At 45.0% G+C, this 18,390-nt stretch overlaps 1 long non-coding RNA gene across 1 annotated transcript; it reads right to left on the bottom strand.

Moving 5' to 3' along the window:
* On the bottom strand, positions 1 to 18,362 carry LOC129393396 (uncharacterized). The gene is made up of 2 exons (XR_010113476.1): positions 18,003 to 18,362; positions 1 to 16,551 (listed from the first exon to the last, which is right to left on the bottom strand). It is a non-coding gene; the product is annotated as an uncharacterized LOC129393396 (long non-coding RNA).
* Between the last annotated feature and the right edge of the window lie 28 nt (positions 18,363 to 18,390).

The raw sequence follows: 18,390 nt of genomic DNA, 5'->3' as shown, positions 1-18,390 counted from the left end.
TTTTCATATAGGAGGTAAGGAGGTAAGGATTAGTATCTCAATTTTATAGCTGAGGAAACAAACTTGAAAAAATTAAGTGAAGGTTAGTTTAGTTTTTTTGATTGTCTGTTTTTGAGACAGGGTCTCACTCTGTTACTCAGGCTGGAGTGCAGTGACGCGATCTTGGCTCACTGCAACCTCGACTGCCAGGGCTCAAGCTTCCTGGGTAGCTGGGATTACAGGCTCCCGCCACCTCACCTGGCTAGTTTTTTTAATTTTTTGTAGTGACAGGGTTTTGCCATGTTGCTCAGGCTGGTCTCCAACTCCTGGACTCAAGCAATCCACCTGTCTTGGCCTCCCAAAATGCTGGGATTACAGGCGTGAGCCACCAAGTCTGACCATGAAGTTTAGTTTTATGTGCCAATATGGCTAGGATATAGTACCTACTTTATTAATCAAACACGAATCTAGGTGTTGCTGTGAAGGTATTTTGTAGATGTGGTTAACATGTACAGTCAGTTGACTTTTGAATAAAAGAGACTGTCTTCAATAATCTGGGTGTGCCTCATCCAATCAGTGTAAAGGCCTAAAGACCAAACTGAAGTCTTCCTTGGGGAAGAAACTTACTGTGGATTGCTGCTTCCACTCCTGCCTGAGTTTCCAGCCTGCTGGTTTGCCCTGCAGATTTTTAACTTGCCAAGCCAGCCCTGATGAGCAAAAAAGCCAATTCCTTGCAATAAATAAGTAAATATATACATATATAGTACCAGTCCTTTTTCTCAGGTAGAATCCTGACTGACACATTTCCTGAGATCACAGGGTAAATAAATTTTAAGAGACAGAGTCTCGTTCTGTCGCCCAGGCTGCTGGCCTGCCCTGCAGATTTTTGAATAAATTACGCCAGTGGGGTTTGAATCTAAGGCCATCTGGCTTCAGAGGACTGGTCTCCCTACCAGGTGCCAGAATGAGCCTGATAAAACACACCTCCCCCCATGTGAATCCCTTCATCGAATCCAACACCTGCAGCAGCAAGTAAAAATTCCCAGCATGACTGTATTTTTTAAATCTCTTTTAGTTGCTCCATCCTAAAAATGTTACCTTTCTGAGATGGAGCAGGGATCCCCTTTTTTAGGGGCCTGCAGACTACTCCAGGCATGGAAATAAAATCCTGAGTTCCTTCAAGAGAAATTCTAAGCACCTAGCTAGCCATGCGCGGTAAATAAGTAACTTGTTAAACAAGAAGGTAATAGGCCTGGCGCAGTGGCTCACACCTGTGATCCCAGCACTATGGGAGGCCAAGGCTCACTTAAGCCCAGGCGTTCAAGACCAGCTGGGGCAACATAGCAGTTCAAGAACCCGTCTTTATTTTAAAATTAAAAAAAAAAGAAAATTTTTTAAAGAAAGTAATAATGGCCGAAAACAATAGCTTAAGAAGTTACTGTCCCAAAATGTTTGCTTTCTCTATAGAAACTAAAGATCATATCTTATGTCCCTGAGTTCTCTTTCACAGGCTCAGACCCCCACTGGGGATCCCCACCAAACAGGTACCCCAGGTAAGGGAGAAGTGAAGACAAAACTGTTGCCCTTCATTCTAACTTTCTTCCTGAGAGGCTTGGAGAAAGTCACTCCCCTAACCAGTTAATATTTTTCTTCTTTTTTTTTTTTTTTTTTGAGACAGAGTCTTATTCTGTTGCCCAGGCTGGAGTGCAGTGGCACTGTGTCGGCTCACTGCAACCTCCATCTCCTGGGTTCAAGCAATTCTGCCTCAGCCTCCCAAGTAGCTGGGATTACAGGCTCCTACCATCATGTCCGGCTAATTTTTTTGTATTTTTAGTAGAAACAGGGTTTCACCATGTTGGCCAGCCTGGTCTCGAACTTCTGACCTCAAGTGATCCACCCGCCTTGGCCTCCCAAAGTGCTGGGATTACAGGCATGAGGCACCGCGCCCAGCCCAGTTAACATTTTTCTACTGACCTCAATTTTTTGTTTTGTTTTGTTTTAAAGACAGGGTCTTGCTCTTTTGCCGAGGCTGGAGTGCAGTGGCGTAAACATAGTTCACTACAGCTTCAAATTCCTGGCCTCAAGCTATCCTCTCACCTCAGCCTCCAGAGTAGCTGGGACTACAGGCATGCACCACCATACCTGGCTAATTTTTTTTTTACTTTTTGTAGAGATGGAGGTCTCGCTAAACTGTTGCCCAGGCTGGCTGGCCTTGAACTCCTGGCCTCAAGTGATCTTCCCGCCTTGACTTCCCAAAGTGCTAGGATTACAGGTGTGAGCCACTGTGCCCAGCCATGATCCCAATTTTTTTTTTTTTTTTTTTTTTTTGAGATGGAGTTTCTCTCTTATCACCCAGGCTGGAGTGCAATGGCATGGTCTTGGTTAAGTGCAACCTCTGCATCCTGGGTTCAAGCGATTCTCCTGCCTCAGCCTCTTGAGTAGCTAGAATTATAGGCGTGCTGCCACCATGCCTGGGTAATTTTTGTATTTTTAGTAGAGACAGGGTTTCACCATGTTGGCCAGGCTGGTCTTGAACTCCTGATCTCAGGTGATCTGCCCGCCTTGGCCTCCCAAAGTGCTGGGGTTACAGGCATGAGCCACTGCGCCTGGCCGACCCCAAATTTTTTTAAACAAAGCTTCTCTTCCTTAACCAATTGCAAATCAGATGTTTAAACCTACCTATGACCCATACATCTGCTTTGTTTCAAGATACCCTGCTATGATTTTGCCTGTAGCTCCTGCTTTCCTGAAATTTACCCCTGCCTTTAAAAACTCTTACCTGCAGCCAGGCGCGGTGCTTTATGCCTGTAATCCCAGCACTTTGGGAGGCCAAGGCCAGCAGATCACAAGGTCAGGAGATCGAGACCATCCTGGCTAACACAGTGAAACCCCATCTCTACCAAAAATACAAAAATTACCCAGGTGTGGTGGCAGGCACCTGTAGTCCCAGCTACTCGGGAGGCTGAGGCAGGAGAATGGCAAGAACCCGGGAGGCAGAGCTTGCAGTGAGCCCAGATCACACCACTGTACTCCAGCCTGGGTGACAGAGTGAGACTCCATCTAAAAAAAAAAAAAAAAAAAAAAAAAACTCTTACCTGCAAGCCATGAGGGAATTCAGGTCTTAAGCATAAGCTGAGCCATTTCTCCCTGCTTGGTGCCCTACAATAAATGCCATCCTTTCTATCACTGCAAAAACCTTGATGTCTCTATCTGGTTTTACGGCACCGGGCGAGTAGACCCAGTATGGCTCTGTAACATTTCCTTTAAGACCATCTCAAATAATAATCTATCCGGAAAACCTTAGAGAACCCCTCCAACTTAATTACTCTCTTCCTCTTCTTTGTTTTCATAGAGATATTTTTGTTTCTACATAGCTTTTAGCACATTCCTCCTCATATTATAGTGATTTAAAGCACCTGTCAGCTTCTCCGTGTCTGCGAGTTCCTTGAAGGAAGGGACAGTCAATCAATCAACTGCCTTTGTAACCCACACCGTGCCTACAATAGTGTCGTGAATATATTTATTTTTTGAGCCAATGTTTATGAGGCATCTGCTCTGTGGCAGATTCTATGTTGGGTATTGGGGAAAACTCTATTTAAAAACATTACTGCCCACATTTGTCTCCATCTCCAATGGAAAGGCCAAATATTTTCAGAAGCCACTTAAGTAGGCAAGGCAGTAGTAAGTCACAGCTGTGAGTCCAGCATGTGAACACAGTCTGATGCTAGAGTGCATAAATTTACTACTACGCAATGCCATATTCCTATGGTTAGAATAGGCTAGGGAATATCACAAACCTGGGCTCAAATCCCAACTCTACCAATTTCTAGAATGTGACCTTAGGTAAGTTGTCATGTCTCTCTGAAACTGTAATTTTCCCTATCTATAAAGTGGGCATAATATTTATATCTACCTCTTAAGATTGTTGTGAAAATTAAGAGTTCATCCATGGAAAGAATTTAGCACAATACTCTGAGTAAGTGCTGGGCAAATGTTTCTATTATTACGTTTCCCAGAAAAGCTGAGTCCCCCAGGTATGATTTGGAAGGAGAGGAAGAGCCTGTTTCTGGCTTCTAACTGGAGCCTATGCTTCCCAGCCTGTCAGAATGGCCACCAGCAGGCTGTAACCTTTTGATTTGGAAGGAGAAAGAGAAGAGTGAGAGGGGAGATATATGTAGCTAAGCAACGGATGGGGGAAAAAAAGCCAGCTAGTAAGAAATTCTAGGTGGTAGTGTTGGCCAATTAATAATAATAATAGGCCAGGCACGGTGGCTCACACCTGTAATCCCAGCACTTCGGGAGGCCAAAGTGTGCGGATTGTTTGAGCCCAGGACTCAAGACCAGCCTGGGTAACATGGTGAAACCCTGTCTCTACAAATATACAAAAATTAGCTGGGTGTGGTGGCATGCACCTGTAGTCCCAGCTACTTGGGAGGCTGAGGTGGGAGGATCACTTAAGCGTGGGAGGTTGAGGCTGCAGCAAGCCATGATCTCACCATTGCACTCCAGCCTGGGCAACAGAGTGAGACCCCATCTCAAAAAATAACAATAAAATAATAATAGCTAACAGTTACATTCTGCTTACTATGTGCCAGGCAATTCTAGGTGTTTTCCATATAATAACTCAATTACCAAAACAATACTGTGAGATATATAATTTTTCTCATTTTATAGATTAAAGAAATTGAATCACAGATAGATTAAACCACTTGCCCAACATCCAACAGCTAGTGACTGGTAGAGCCAAGATTCAAAACCCCAATGATCTGGCTCCTAAATCTTTGTTCTTAATGACTATGTAGTACCATGGAGGACAATTTGGGGAATTCAAAAAACTCAGGATTCAAGGAAATCATCCAAAGCGGGAGTCAGGATTTCTGTAGAAAAATGTCCTATCACAGTACTATTTCTTGAACACCTACTGTGTGTCAACAGCTGTTTTGGTGTTTACACATACCATTTAATCCTCACAAAACCCGTAAGTGATAAGAACTGTCACCCCCATTATTTATTTATTTATTTATTTATTTATTTATTTATTGACAGGGAGTCTCGCTCTGTCGCCCAGGCTGGAGTGAAGTGGCACAATCTCGGCTGACTGCAACCTCCATCTCCTGGGTTCAAGTGATTCTCCTGCCTCAGCCTCTCGAGTAGCTGGGACTACAAGTGCCCGTCACCACGCCTGGCTAATGTTTGTATTTTTAGTGCAGACAGGGTTTTGCATTGTGGGCCAGGATGAGTCTTGAACTCCTCACCTCAGATGATCCACCCACCTCAGCCTCCCAAAGTGCTGGAATTACAGGTGTGAGGCACTGCATGCAGCCCCCCATTTTTAGATGATGAATTTGAATGATGAAAGCCAAGTGATAAAATGACTTCTAGCCCAAATGCATTTCACATTGGTTCTATGCATTCACGGACCCACCCTGTGGTTAATTCCCCAGTTTCTGGAAGTAGAGATCAGCATATATATATTTAGCAGATATTAGAATTCTTGTGTTGTTTTTCTGACCTGAGGAGTAAGAATCTTTTTTTTTTTTTTTTTGAGACAGAGTCTTGTTCTGTCACCCAGGCTGGAGTACAATGGCTTGATCCCGGCTCACTGCAACCTCCGCCTCCTGGGTTCAAGCGATTCTCCTGCCTCAGCCTCCTGAGTAGCTGGAATTACAGGCATGCCACCACCACACACGGCTAATTTTTGTAGTCTCTAATGTTAGTAGAGATGGGGTTTCACCACGTTGGCCAGGCTGATCTCGAACTCCTGACCTCAAGTGATCCGCCCGCCTCGGCCTCCCAAAGTGCTGGAATTACAGGCGTGAGCCACCACATCCAGCCGAGTAAGAGTCTGTAGTAGAAAGGGCCAAGTGGAAGCCCTTGAAGTTACCCAGACACTTCACCGCCCCCATCAGTAGAAGCAATATTGCATCCCAGAAAGAACTGCAGAGATTAACACCATCAGAACAGACTTAGAGGACGCAAGCCTGTTTATGCCCATTATATCTCTATTCAGATCACCTCTATGGCTTCTGCAACAAAACAGACCCTGGCAGATGACAGTGGAATGTTCTGGTAAGGCTCAGTTAAGTGTCAGCTCAGGAACAAATCCAGTGGTAATGATGAACAGGCTATTTGTAGTAATCATGATCATATCAAGGGTAAGGCAATCATAAGGACTTCAGGGACAGTCATAGTCCCACCACCAAGCAAGAAATCCAGGCCAGCCAAAGTGCTGGATGAGAATAAGAGAAATCTAGATTGAGTGGTAGAAGAAGCAGATAATGAATATCAATTACAGCTTTGGGATCAACTGTAGCAGCAAGTATTATAACTTGTTTCACTAATTTGCTTGGATTATCAAGTGTTTGCAGAGAATGCAGCCAGCTGCCATACTGAAGACGACCGTATGACAAATTAAATTTACACAAGGCATTTTAAGTGGGCTTGAATGGTGCAAGGGTTGGACTCTGTCAAACACCTCTCATGTCCCACTTCATATCTTGTCAGTCTCACCTCTTATTCCAGCCATTGTGCAGTAATGACCATCTTCATGAAGATGTAACCTGAAAATGCCTGGCCTCAGGCCCGTCTCATGTCTTTCATTTTCTGCCTTCCAGTCTCTTTGAGCTGCCATGCCTGATGTCTGTGGGAGTCCACTTAGCACTCATTTACAGGAAACATAAATGTTCTCTAGGGCCAGTCTTGACCAATGGGAGAGGGAAACTGATGGATAACCTTTTCTCCCTCTCTTCCCCTGAGCAAGACAGTCCTTAAATGCATCTTATATGGTCTCTCAGAAGGTCTCCCATGCTTGAGTAATCAGTTGTCCTCAGTAGTAGTTAATATCTTGTCCTTATATTTGCACTCCCTATTTCATTTTCTGCAAGCATAGCTCCTGCTTCCTGAGATCACCACAGCAAATTAAACTACTCACACATAAGCCTTTGTCTCAGGCCCTGCTTTGGGGAGAATATGGGCTAAGACAAATGCTTTAAGGCCATAAACAGAATTGAGAGGGTATTTCAGACTTCTGCCTTCAGGGACTGGGGGTTGGAGTCAAAAGTTTTTCTCTATTGTGCTCCAAGGTTAAATAAACAATGCTGTTGGTCATAAAATGTCATCCACATTTTCTTCCTGTGAAATAGGGTCACTTGATGATAATCAGCAGTCCCTTTGCTCTTAGAACATTTTGCTTTCATCCTTCTCCTGGTTGATATTAATGGTCTTTATAAAATTGATATTGATATGATCTGATGCTGATAAAGAGGAATTTGGGCTGGGCACAGTAGCTCATGACTGTAATCTCAGCACTTTGGGAGGCCGAGGCGGGCAGATTGCTTGAGCCCAGGAGTTTGAGACCAGCCTGGGCAACATGGCGAAACCTCAGTTCTGCAAAAAATACAAAAATTAGCCAGGTGTGGTGGTGCACCTATAGTCCTAGCTACTCCGGAGGCTGAGGTGGGAGGATGATTTAAGCCTGTGAGGTCAAGGCTGCAGTGAGCTGTGCCCACTGCACTTTGGCCCGGGCAACAGAGTGAGACTCTGTCTGCCCCCACCCTCCCACTCCACCAAAAAATAAAAACAAAAAGAGAGAATGGGATTCAAATACCAAGGTGCACCTCAATGAAGTCTAGATTCCTCTGGGCTTCTGATCAGTGCACCACAAAATTCTGAACACTCATGAAGACAAGATAGGAGGCTAGGTGCAGTGGCTCACGCCTGTAATCCCAGCACTTTGAGATACCAAAGGGGGAGGATCACTTGAGGTCAGGAGTTCCAGACCAGCCTGACCAATAGAGAAACCTTGTCTCTACTAAAAATACAAAAATTAGCCAGGCGTGGGGGCGGAAGACTATAATCCCAGCTACCGGGAAGAATGAGGCAGGAGAATCGCTTGGGCCCAGAAGGAGGAGATTGCAGTGAGCCGAGATCATGCCACTGCACTCCAGCCTGGGAGACAGAGCGAGACTCCATCTCAAAAAAAAAAAAAAAGACGAGATAGGAGACTCCACAGCAAACACTTCCAAGTCATGGGCAAAGGTCTGGTGGCTAAATAGGGGAAGACATTTTTTTCTTTCCCTTATTTAGTCTCTCCTCAGAACACAAATTGGGAGCTTGAAGAAAGAAATAGTGTAATGGTTATAGATGCAGATGCTGCCATCTGATGGGCTGGGTTGAATCCTGGCTGCATCACTTACCAGCAGTGAGTACCCGAGTGAGTTCCTTAACTCTCCAGTGCTCTATTTCCTCACAATGTTTACATAAATGAGATGACTTATGTATCACACTTCACCCAGTGTTTGGTATCTAGTAAGTGTATGCTATTAATAATAATTGAATCATTGCTACTATTCATATCCTAGTTCACATGGAGCTTGGCAACAATGAAATCTAAGGTTCTGTGTGTTATACCTGTTTTTTTTTTTTTTGCCATATTTTAAGTTACCTCATAACCCTTAAAAGCAAAGATTACTGAAATGTGTGTCCTGGCCCCGCCCCAATAACAAAATATAGGAAAGGAGCTGTGGGACACCCTTTGGCACTCAAATTAAGATCTTAGTTTTCCAGCCTGGCCAACATGGTGAAACCCTGTCTCTAAAAAAATACAAAAATTAGCTGGGCATGGTGGCACACGCCTGTAATCCCAGCTACTTGGGAGGCTGAGGCGGGAGGATCACTTGAACCCGGAAAGTGGAGGTTGCAGTGAGCCAAGATTGCGCCACTGCACTCCAGCCTGGTTGACAGAGCGAGACTCTGTCTCCGGGGGAGCAGGGAGGTGGGAAGAAAGATCTTAGTTGTTGTGCCGGGTGCGGTGGCTCACGCCTATAATCCAAGAACTTTTGGAGGCCGAGGTGGGCAGATCACTTGAGGTCAGGAGTTCAAGACCAGCCTGGCCAAAATGGTGAAACCCCATCTCTACTAAAAATACAAAAAATTAGCCAGGCATGGTGGTACGCACCTGTAATCCAGCTACTTGGGAGGCTGAGGCAGGAGAATCACTTGAACCCAGGAGGCGGAGGTTGCAGCGAGCGGAGATCGTGCCACTGAACTCCAGCCTGGGATACAGAGCGAGACTCTGTCACAAAAAAAAAAAAAAAAAAAAAAAAGATCTTAGATGTTGGCTAGGCACAGTGGCTCACACTTGTAATCCCAGCACTTTGGGAGGCCAAGGAGGGAGGATTGCTTGAGGTTGGGAGTTCAAGACCAGCCTGGGCAACATGGCAAGACCCATCTCTACAAAAAAATTTTTTTTAATTAGCCAGGTGTGGTGGCACATAACTGTGGTCCCAGCTACTCAGGAGACTGAGATGGGAGGATCACCTGAGCCCAGGAGTTTGAGGCTGCAGTGAGCTATGATCACACCACTGCACTTACATACATACATACATACTTACATTAGTTATTGACACAGAGGCTTAGTGATATCAATGAGCTAAGAACGAATGAAAACTGATCAGTTACTCCTTGGAAATCCTGGCCTCTGAGGACTCATGGTAGATAGCTCCAGTGAAGGCCTCAAACAGTGAAAAAGCAGCTATGACCAAAGCCTTGCTAAGAATACTACACGGGGAGCCAAGATCACGCCACTGCACTCCAGCCTGGGCAACAGAGTGAGACCCTGTCTTAAAAAAAAAACAAATACTACATGGGGTTTCTACTTCCTTCAGAAAGCCTATACAAAGTTTCGGAAAATTTCAGACACAATAAACCTGGTTAAGGAAGAGGGTGTGTGTGTATGCATGCAAGTGAATGCAGGTACACGCATTCACACACACAAACACATAGACACACACTCCTGCGTGAGGGCTGGGCATGAGAAAAGATTGATGGGATTTCATTCGTAAATTGGGAGGAGAATGAAAGAGCTTATTCAATGTGCAGTTGTAACAGGCATTAAAGGAAGGCAAGGAATGCAATGGTGTGGCTGAACAAGAATCATGAGCTAGAACAATTCCAGGCGGGCCCTCTGCTTTGAAAGCACTTCTTAACCAGGCAGGTGGATTTTAATAATAAGCTACCCAGCAGGCCAGCCAGGTCCCAGCATGAAGCATCAGGTGGCAAGCAGGTGACGATTAGAATGAGGTGTGGTTGGCAGAACAAAAAGGAATAACAAGAAGCCTCCTTCTCATTTTTCACCTGAGGTACAGAGAGGAAAAGTGACCTGCCCATGGTTACACGCAACTGAGAGGCAAAACTGGGACTAGAATTAGGACTAGAACTTCTGTCAGCTTCTTCTTTTGCAGGGCAAAGATCCCTGGGAACCATCAGGTCAATTAATGTCAACTGATTCATTCTTTTTTTTTTTTTTTTTTTTTTTTGACACGAAATTTCGCTCTTGTTGCCCAGGCTGGAGTGCAATGGCGCGATCTCAGCTCACTACAACCTCTGCCTCCCGGGTTCAAGCGATTCTCCTGCCTCAGCCTGCCAAGTAGCTGAGATTACAGGCACCCACCACCATGCCTGGCTAATTTTTTGTATTTTTAGTAGAGTTGGGGTTTTACCATGTTGGCCAGACTAGTCTCAAACTCCTGACCTCAGGTGATCCGCCCGCCTCGGCCTCCCAAAGTGCTGGGATTATAGGCGTGAGCCACCATGCCTAGCTGATTCATTATTTTATTCAGTATTTTTTAATCAATCATTCTCATTTATCACAAATTCATTTATTCAACAAATGTTACTGAAGGCCTACTATATCCCAAGCTCTGTGCAGGGATCTGGGACAACCAACTCAGACCAGACCTGATTCAGACCCATGGGGTGAGGCACACTCTGTTATAGACTGAATGTTTGAGCCCCCTACCCTAGTTGATATGTTGAAATCTTAACCTTCAATGTGATGGTACAGGGAGGTGGGGGCCTGTCTAAAGTAATTAGGTTACGAGGGTGGAGCCCTCATGAGTAGAATTAGCGCCCTTATAAAAGACAGCCCACTGGCTGGGAGCGGTGGCTCACACCTGTAATCTCAGCACTTTGGGAGGCTGAAGCAGGTGGATTGCTTGAGGTCAGGGGTTCAAGACCAGCCTGACCAACACAGTGAAACTCCATCTCTACTAAAAATACAAAAATGACCCAGGCATGGTGGCTGGCACCTGTAATCCCAGCTACTTGGGAGGCTAAAGCAGGAGAATCACTTGAACCCTGGTGGCAGAGGTTGCAGTGAGCAGAGATCATGCCACTGCATTCTAGCCTGGGTGACACAGCGAGTCTCTGTCTCAAAAATAAATAAATAAGTAAATAAAAATGAAAGAGAGCCCAGAAAGCGCTCTCACTCTCTTTCCACCATGTGAGGATACAAGAAGTTGGCAGTCTGCAACCTGGAAGACAGCCCTCACCAGACCCGCTTCCTGGACCTGGATCTCAGACTTCCAGCCTCCAGAACTGTGAGGAATAAATGTCTGTTTGTCTGTTGTTTATAAGACACCCAGTCTGTGGTACTTCGGTATAGCAGCCTGAACTAAGACATGCTTATAAACATACAAGATGACTGGAAAATTATTATCCTCTTGGTCCAAGAACTCCTCTTGGGAAAGGAATTGTCTTCTTTGGAATAACACCTTCATAAGGTCTTGGGTAGAAGGAGAGGCCAAGAACAGAAAGCGCCCTGGAACTACTCTACACAAGAAAGGCTTTCGAAGAGGTTTGTTGTTTCAGAGAGTGAGGGAAGATCAGAAAAATGGGGAGACTGAAACTGCACCAGGAAAGGGCAACAGGGGGACACCACATGGCCAAAGAGTCAAAGAGGACCAGGGAGGGCCAGCCTGATGCCTTGAGATTTAAAGGATTTGCTGTGTGTGCTGTGCTCGTCAGTAAAGTCTCTGTACTCATAAATACTGTGTATCAGCAGGTTTTGCCTGGAAAGCAGTGAAGGAGCTGAATCTCCAATCTGGGTTATAAGGTAAGAACACAGGCCACAACTGAGAATTAGGAAGTCCAGGAGAAAAGAGGTGATGTGAAAATGTATGCCTCTGAGACTCTGCAGAAATACAAGGGAAAGCCTTGGCTTCCACAGGCTGTCAAATTGAGACTAAATGGTTGGGCAAAGTCAGTTTTATTTAGATTTGAAGAATCTTGGAGGGCTTAGCTGTCATTGGGGTTACAATTGTAAATTCTGAAAAGAAACCTGCATGAAGTGCTTTGGGAAAATTTCATAGATCATCTGAACTGGGTCATGCAGGATTTGTCATAGGATAGGAGGAGCCTGACATACAATAAAGGAAAAGGGCATTTGGGGCCTGGCGCTGTGGCTCATGCCAGTAATCCCAGCACTTTGGGAGGCCAAGGAAGGTGGATCATGTGATAAGGAACTGAGGGCTTCTGTTGGCCTTGGAAGTGGATACTACAGCTCCAGTGGAGCCTTCAGTTGACTACAGCCCCTGGTGTCATCTTGGCTGCAACCTCAAGAGAGACCCTGAACCAGAACCACCTAGCTAAGCCACTCTTGAATTCCTGACCACAGAAACTCTGAAATAATAAATGTTTCTAGGCTGCTAAGTTTTGGGTAACTTGTTATGCAGCAATAAATAGCTAGGATGGCATATAAATGCAATACTATTCACTTCTAATTTTAAACTTGGAACTGGACTGTTTCTTTCTTTCTTTTTTTGAGACAGGGTCTCACTCTCTTGCCAAGGCTGGAATGCAGTGGCGCACAATCACAGCTCACTGCAGCCTCAATCTCCCAAGCTTAAACAATCCTCCCACCTCAGCCTCCCCAGTAGCTGGAACTACAGGCATGCATCATCATGCCTGGCTAATTTTTTTATTTTATTTTTATTTTTAGTAGAGACAAGTTTTTGCTATGTTGGCCAGACTGGTGTGGAACTCCTGAGCTCAAGCGATCCTCCCACCTCGGCCTCCGAAAATGCTGGGATTACAGGGATGAGCCACCACACCTGGACTGTTTCTTTCTGAGTTTAATTACCCTCCAAGTGACATTATAAACAATCATCCCGAAGTCTAAAAACATATAACTTATTCAATTAATCATAATCTTGAAGACCCTATAAAACTGACATCGGCACCTTTCTGCAATTTCTCCCCATGTCTCAAATATACTCATTGCAGAAAAGGGCCAAGGTCAGTTTCATAGGGGTCTTCAAGCTGAAAACTCTGAGCAGATCGTTGAAGTGTTTCATAAACCATGTGACCTGGCCTCTTTTCTTTCTACGAAATCAGTCCACTCTACTCCAGTTCCTGGCCGTTGCTGGTGACTGGAAAGCTTTCCTGACCACTACACGTTTCTTTGAAAGGGAGTGTCCAGATTTTGATGATCTCACAAACTGCAGCCGCTCTATGGGTTCTGATTGCCTAGAGACTTGTTTTCATTCTTCTTTTTTTTTTGGAGACGGAGTTTTGCTCTGTCACCTAGGCTGGAGTCCAGTGGCAAGATCTTGGCTCACTGAAACCTCTGCCTTCCGGTTTCAAGCAATTCTCCCGCCTCAGCCTCCCAAGTTGCTGGGATTACAGGTGCCTTCCACATCTGGCTAATTTTTGTATTTTTAGTAGAGATGGGGTTTTTGCCATGTTGGCCAAGCTGGTCTCGAACTCCTAACCTTGTGATCCACCTGCCTTGGCCTCCCGAAGTGCTGGGATTACAGGTGTGAGCCATTGTATGTGGCCAATTCTTTTATTTTTTAAAGGTGAACCAAAGAGGCATGGTGGCACATGCCATGCCTGTAGTCCCAGCTACTGAGGATAAGCAGAGACTCAGGTAGGAGAGACTGGGTTGGAATCCTATTTTAGACATTCATGCCATTCAACAAATATAGAGCGTATCTGTTGTGTCAGCTGCTATGTGGGTTGCTGCTGCTACAATGATGAATAAAACAGAAAAGGTCCCTGTCCTCATGGAGTGAATAACTAGTGAGATAATTAGATAATCACACACATAGTATAAAATTGCATCCAGCTGACAGGTGCCCAGGGTAGGATAAGGGGAGGTTGGGGAAGGCTGTCTTGGGGAAGCAGTGCTTGCTATAAAAGCCAAAGGATGAAGAGCTAACTAGCCTAAGGGGAGAAGGAAGAACATTCCAGACAGAGGGAAGGGCGTGTATAAAGGGCAGTGACAGGAGGGAACATGGCATGTACCAAAGGCTGAAAGCAGGTCATTATGCCTAGAGTGGCAAAGGTGGGTGAAGAGGAATGCATGAATGTGAGAGACATCTAGGAGGTTAAATAGACAGGACCTGGCAAGAGCAGTGAGAAATGCTTTTGCTGGAAGAACAGGTAAACTGACCAACTGTGGCTTAAACACCTAAGGGTGGTGTGGGCGTGTGTGAACCTGACCCAATAGTACCTTAGTTTTTTTTTTTGGACAAACATAGAAATTGACCCTTCTGGTCTTAAAGCTGGAAAGTTATATTTATCTGAGTTCCTTCCTCAGGAAATGACCTTCAGGTCTCTCAAAAAAAGTATCAAAGAACTGAAACTCACCGGATCACAGCATCCAGAAAATGAGATGCCAAGTCCCTCATTCATCATGATTGCTTCCTTATTCCTCCCTAGTTCCTTTTTTTTTTTTTTAAACACATTATTACATTTCTTTCCTGCTATATAAACCTAGTTTTAGTCAGTCAGGGACCCAAGTTTGAGATTGATCTCCCATCTGTTTCTCTGCAGCACCTGATTGAAGCCTTATTCTTTGGCAATAATCATCTCAGTGATTGGCTTTTTGTGAAGCAAGGAACAGGAACTAGATCAGAACCCCTGGTGTTTCAGTAACACGTGTGTGTACGTGTGTGTGTGTGTGTGTGTGTGTGTGTGTTTCCTCACATAATAAGTCTGGAGGTAGAGGGACTTGTTTATTAGCTCAATGATGTCAGGGCCAGCATGAGGCAGTTTTTCCTAACAGCTGAGTCTAGCTTTATGCCTCATGTTCAAGCCTAAAGCAGAAAGAATGAGAAAAGGGGTACAATTCATGACAACTGTCTACCATTTTTTGTTAGAACTCAGAAAATTCACTAGAAATGAAGTTATGGGAAAAAACCTCAGAAAAATAAGATTCCCGTTTATTGTTGGACAACATTGTTTCACACATACATCGAACAGGCTGAAAAAATAAGATTTGTTGTTTTCGCATTTATTTATTTTTGAGACAGAGTCTTACTCTGTCACCAGGCTGGAGTGCAATGGCATGACTGCTGCTCACTGCAACCTCCACCTCCTGAGTTCAAGCAATTCTCATGCCTCAGCCTCCCGCGTAGCTAGGATTACAGGTACCCACCACCACGCCTGGCTAATTTTTGTATTTTCAGTAGAGACAAGTTTTCACCATGTTGGCTAAGCTGGTCTCGAACCCCTGACCTCAAGTGATCCACCTGCCTAGGCTTACCAAAGTGCTGGGATCACAGGTATGAGCCACCATGCCTGGCCTATTTTTGCTTTTTTTCAGATAGTCTCACTCTGTCGCCCAGGCTGGAGTGCAGTGGTGTGATCTCGGCTCACTGCAACCTCTGCCTCCGGGGTTCCAGAGATTCTCCTGCCTCAGCCTCCTGAGTAGCTGGGACTACAGGCACCCACCACCACACCTGGCTAATTTTTGCATATTTAGTAGAGATAGGATTTCACCATGTTGGCCAGGCTGGTCTCGAACTCCTGACCTCAGGTGATCCACCCGCCTTAGCCTCTCAAAGTGCTGGGCTTACAGCCGTGAATCACCTCGCCAGATCTATTTTTCATTTTTTACATGTTTGTTTTTTCTTTTCTTCCTCCTTTGAGATTCTAATGAACATGGTCACACTACAAGTAAAGTCAGAAGTTGGGCAAAGAACATTCTGAAAGCTGCTTTGGTAATCCAAGATTATTAAAAATGCCTGCACTCTAAAAATATGTACAAAGATATAAAGTAGAAACAAAAAATATAGACCAATTTTTCTTTAAAAAATGCTTTTGGCTAGGTGCAGTGGCTCAGGCCTGTAATCCCAGCACTTTGGGAGGCCGAGGCAGGTGGATCACGAGGTCAGGAGTTCAAGACCAGCCTGGCCAACACGGTGAAACCCTGTCTCTCCTAAAAATACAAAAATTAGACAGGTGTGGTGGCATGTGCCTGTAATCCCAGCTACTTGGGAGGCTGAGGCAGAGAATTTCTTAAACCCGGGAAGCAGAGGCTTCAGTGAGCCGAAATTACGCCACTGCACTCCAGGCAATAGAGTGAGACTCCATCTCCAAAAAAAAAAAAAAAATGCTTTTAAGAAAAAATGCAAGGCCTTGGAAGTTTTGGTTCTTCTTTCCTCTCCTGTTGCAGATTCACGTTACAGTTTTGGATGGGTGGCAGAAAGTGCATGTCACCTTCGGTGGCACTGTCTGCAGTGGGTGGGCCTCTCTACTGGAAGGTGACCACCTTTAGATACTGAGACAGCAAGTACGAGTGGCCTTCTTTTACCTTCTTTTAACTTATCCTTTTTTGCTGTCTGGCCATCTTCATTGGTCTTCTGCTTCTCGGTGTCAAGATCATCATCATCACCTTCAGCTGCCCATCTGACTGTAGCTATTACAGGAAAGTAATCGATTGTAAGGATGGAAGTTGGTTGGAATGATGTGAGGAAGGGGCCAAGGAATGCAGGCAACTTCTAAAAGCTGAAAAAGACAAGAAAAACAATCTCCCTGCAGAGCCTCTGGAAGCAACCAATCCAAATGACACCTTGACTTTACTCCAGTGACTGATTTTAGATTTCTGGTTTACAGAACTGTAAGAGAATAAATTTGTGTTGTTTTAAGCTACTAAGTTTATGGTAATTTCTTACAGCAGAAATAGAAAATTAATGCAAAGTGCCTTTAAAACATCTAAGTAGCTGGGCATGGTGGCGCACAACTGTAATCCCAATACTTTGGGAGGCTGAGGCAGGAAGATCACTTGAGCCCAGGAGTTTGAAACCAGCATGGACAATATAGGGAGATCCCATCTCTACACACACACACACACACACACACACACACACACACGTTGCCACATCCCTGTGGTCCCAGTTACTCAGGAGGCTGAGGTGGGGAGGACTGCTTGAGCCCAGGAGATCGAGGCTGCAGTGAGCTGTGTTTGCACTATTGCCCTCCAGCCTGGGCCACAGAATGAGACCCTGTCTCTCAAAAACAAAACAAAAACATCTACGTGAGGTCAGGTAGCCAACTGGAGATCAGGGTCTGAAAGTGAGAGAAGAGTGCTAAGCTAGAAATCTGTGAATCATATTCACATGGGTAGCAGCTGAAGCTGTGGGAGGGCATAAACTCATATTAGGGAGGTGACACTGTCACCTACTTGCTGTGCATCTTTCAGCAAGATAATTAACTGATCTGACACATTATTGAGCATTTATTCTGTCCTGGAATCATATCAAGCAATTTACATGCATTCTCATTTAATCCTCACAACCACTTTATGAGGCTGAAACTTTTTTTTTTTTTAGACTAAAAGCATCTTGGATAAACAGGCCTGAGGCTTGCCCAGGCTGAAGTGCAATGGCGCGATCTCGGCTCACTGCAACCTCCGCCTCCCACGTTCACGCGATTCTCTAGCTTCAGCCTCCCGAGTAGGTGGAATTACAAGCGCCCGCCACCATGCACGGCTAATTTTTTTTTAATTTTTAGTAGAGACAGGGTTTCACCATATTGGCCAGGCTGATCTCAAACTCCTGAACTCAGGTGATTCGCCCACCTCGGCCTCCCAGTGTTGGGATTACAGGCGTGAGCCACCGCGTCCGGCCAGAAACCATTTTTATCTCCTATTTTCAAAAATAAATAAATAAATAAAAATTAAAAAAAAGAAACTGAGGTTTAGAGTTTAGTTTGTCCAAGATCATACAGTAAAATAATGAGACAAGCCTAATTAAATTGCATGTGCCTCAGTCATTACGCAATCTGCGAGTTTGTTGGGCCTACTGAATCAGAATCCGAATTATTTTAACATGAACCGTAGGCTATTTGTACACTAAGCGTTAGGACTAGCCTCTACCCTGCTTCCAGAATGGGTTCCGCTCAAGCAGGAGCTGAGCCAAGAGCCTCGCTCAGAGTTCTAAAAACACAATGTTTCTCACCTCTGTATCTTTGCACATGCCATTCTCTAGCTGGATTTAATACTCCGGTGCAAGCGTCCAGGTTGGGAGCCCCCGCAGTTCTCTCAGGTACTTTTATCTACTGTAACTCTAGGGCAACAATCCTGGCTTCTCCACTAATGCGTGAACGTCTCTAGCGTTAAGTTTTTTTCTCACCTAAGTATCCCCAATACTACACAGTGATGACCCAGCGCAAACGACCACTCTTTCAACGCAAGCATGAACTAGCTGATAAAACTTAAAAGTGGCTACAAACGCCTGCGCAGGAGCCCTTCCGGCCCGGGGTGAGACGCGGGTATAAAGAAAAGGTGGGCGGGAGGTTTAAATAGCTGACTGCAGTCCCCGGACTGGCTGCGCTGCTCGCCGCATG

The sequence above is a fragment of the Pan paniscus genome, chromosome 9 (genome assembly GCF_029289425.2).
Source record: "Pan paniscus chromosome 9, NHGRI_mPanPan1-v2.0_pri, whole genome shotgun sequence".
In the NCBI taxonomy this organism is placed as follows: domain Eukaryota; kingdom Metazoa; phylum Chordata; class Mammalia; order Primates; family Hominidae; genus Pan; species Pan paniscus.
This window is presented reverse-complemented; position numbering and strand designations above follow the sequence as displayed.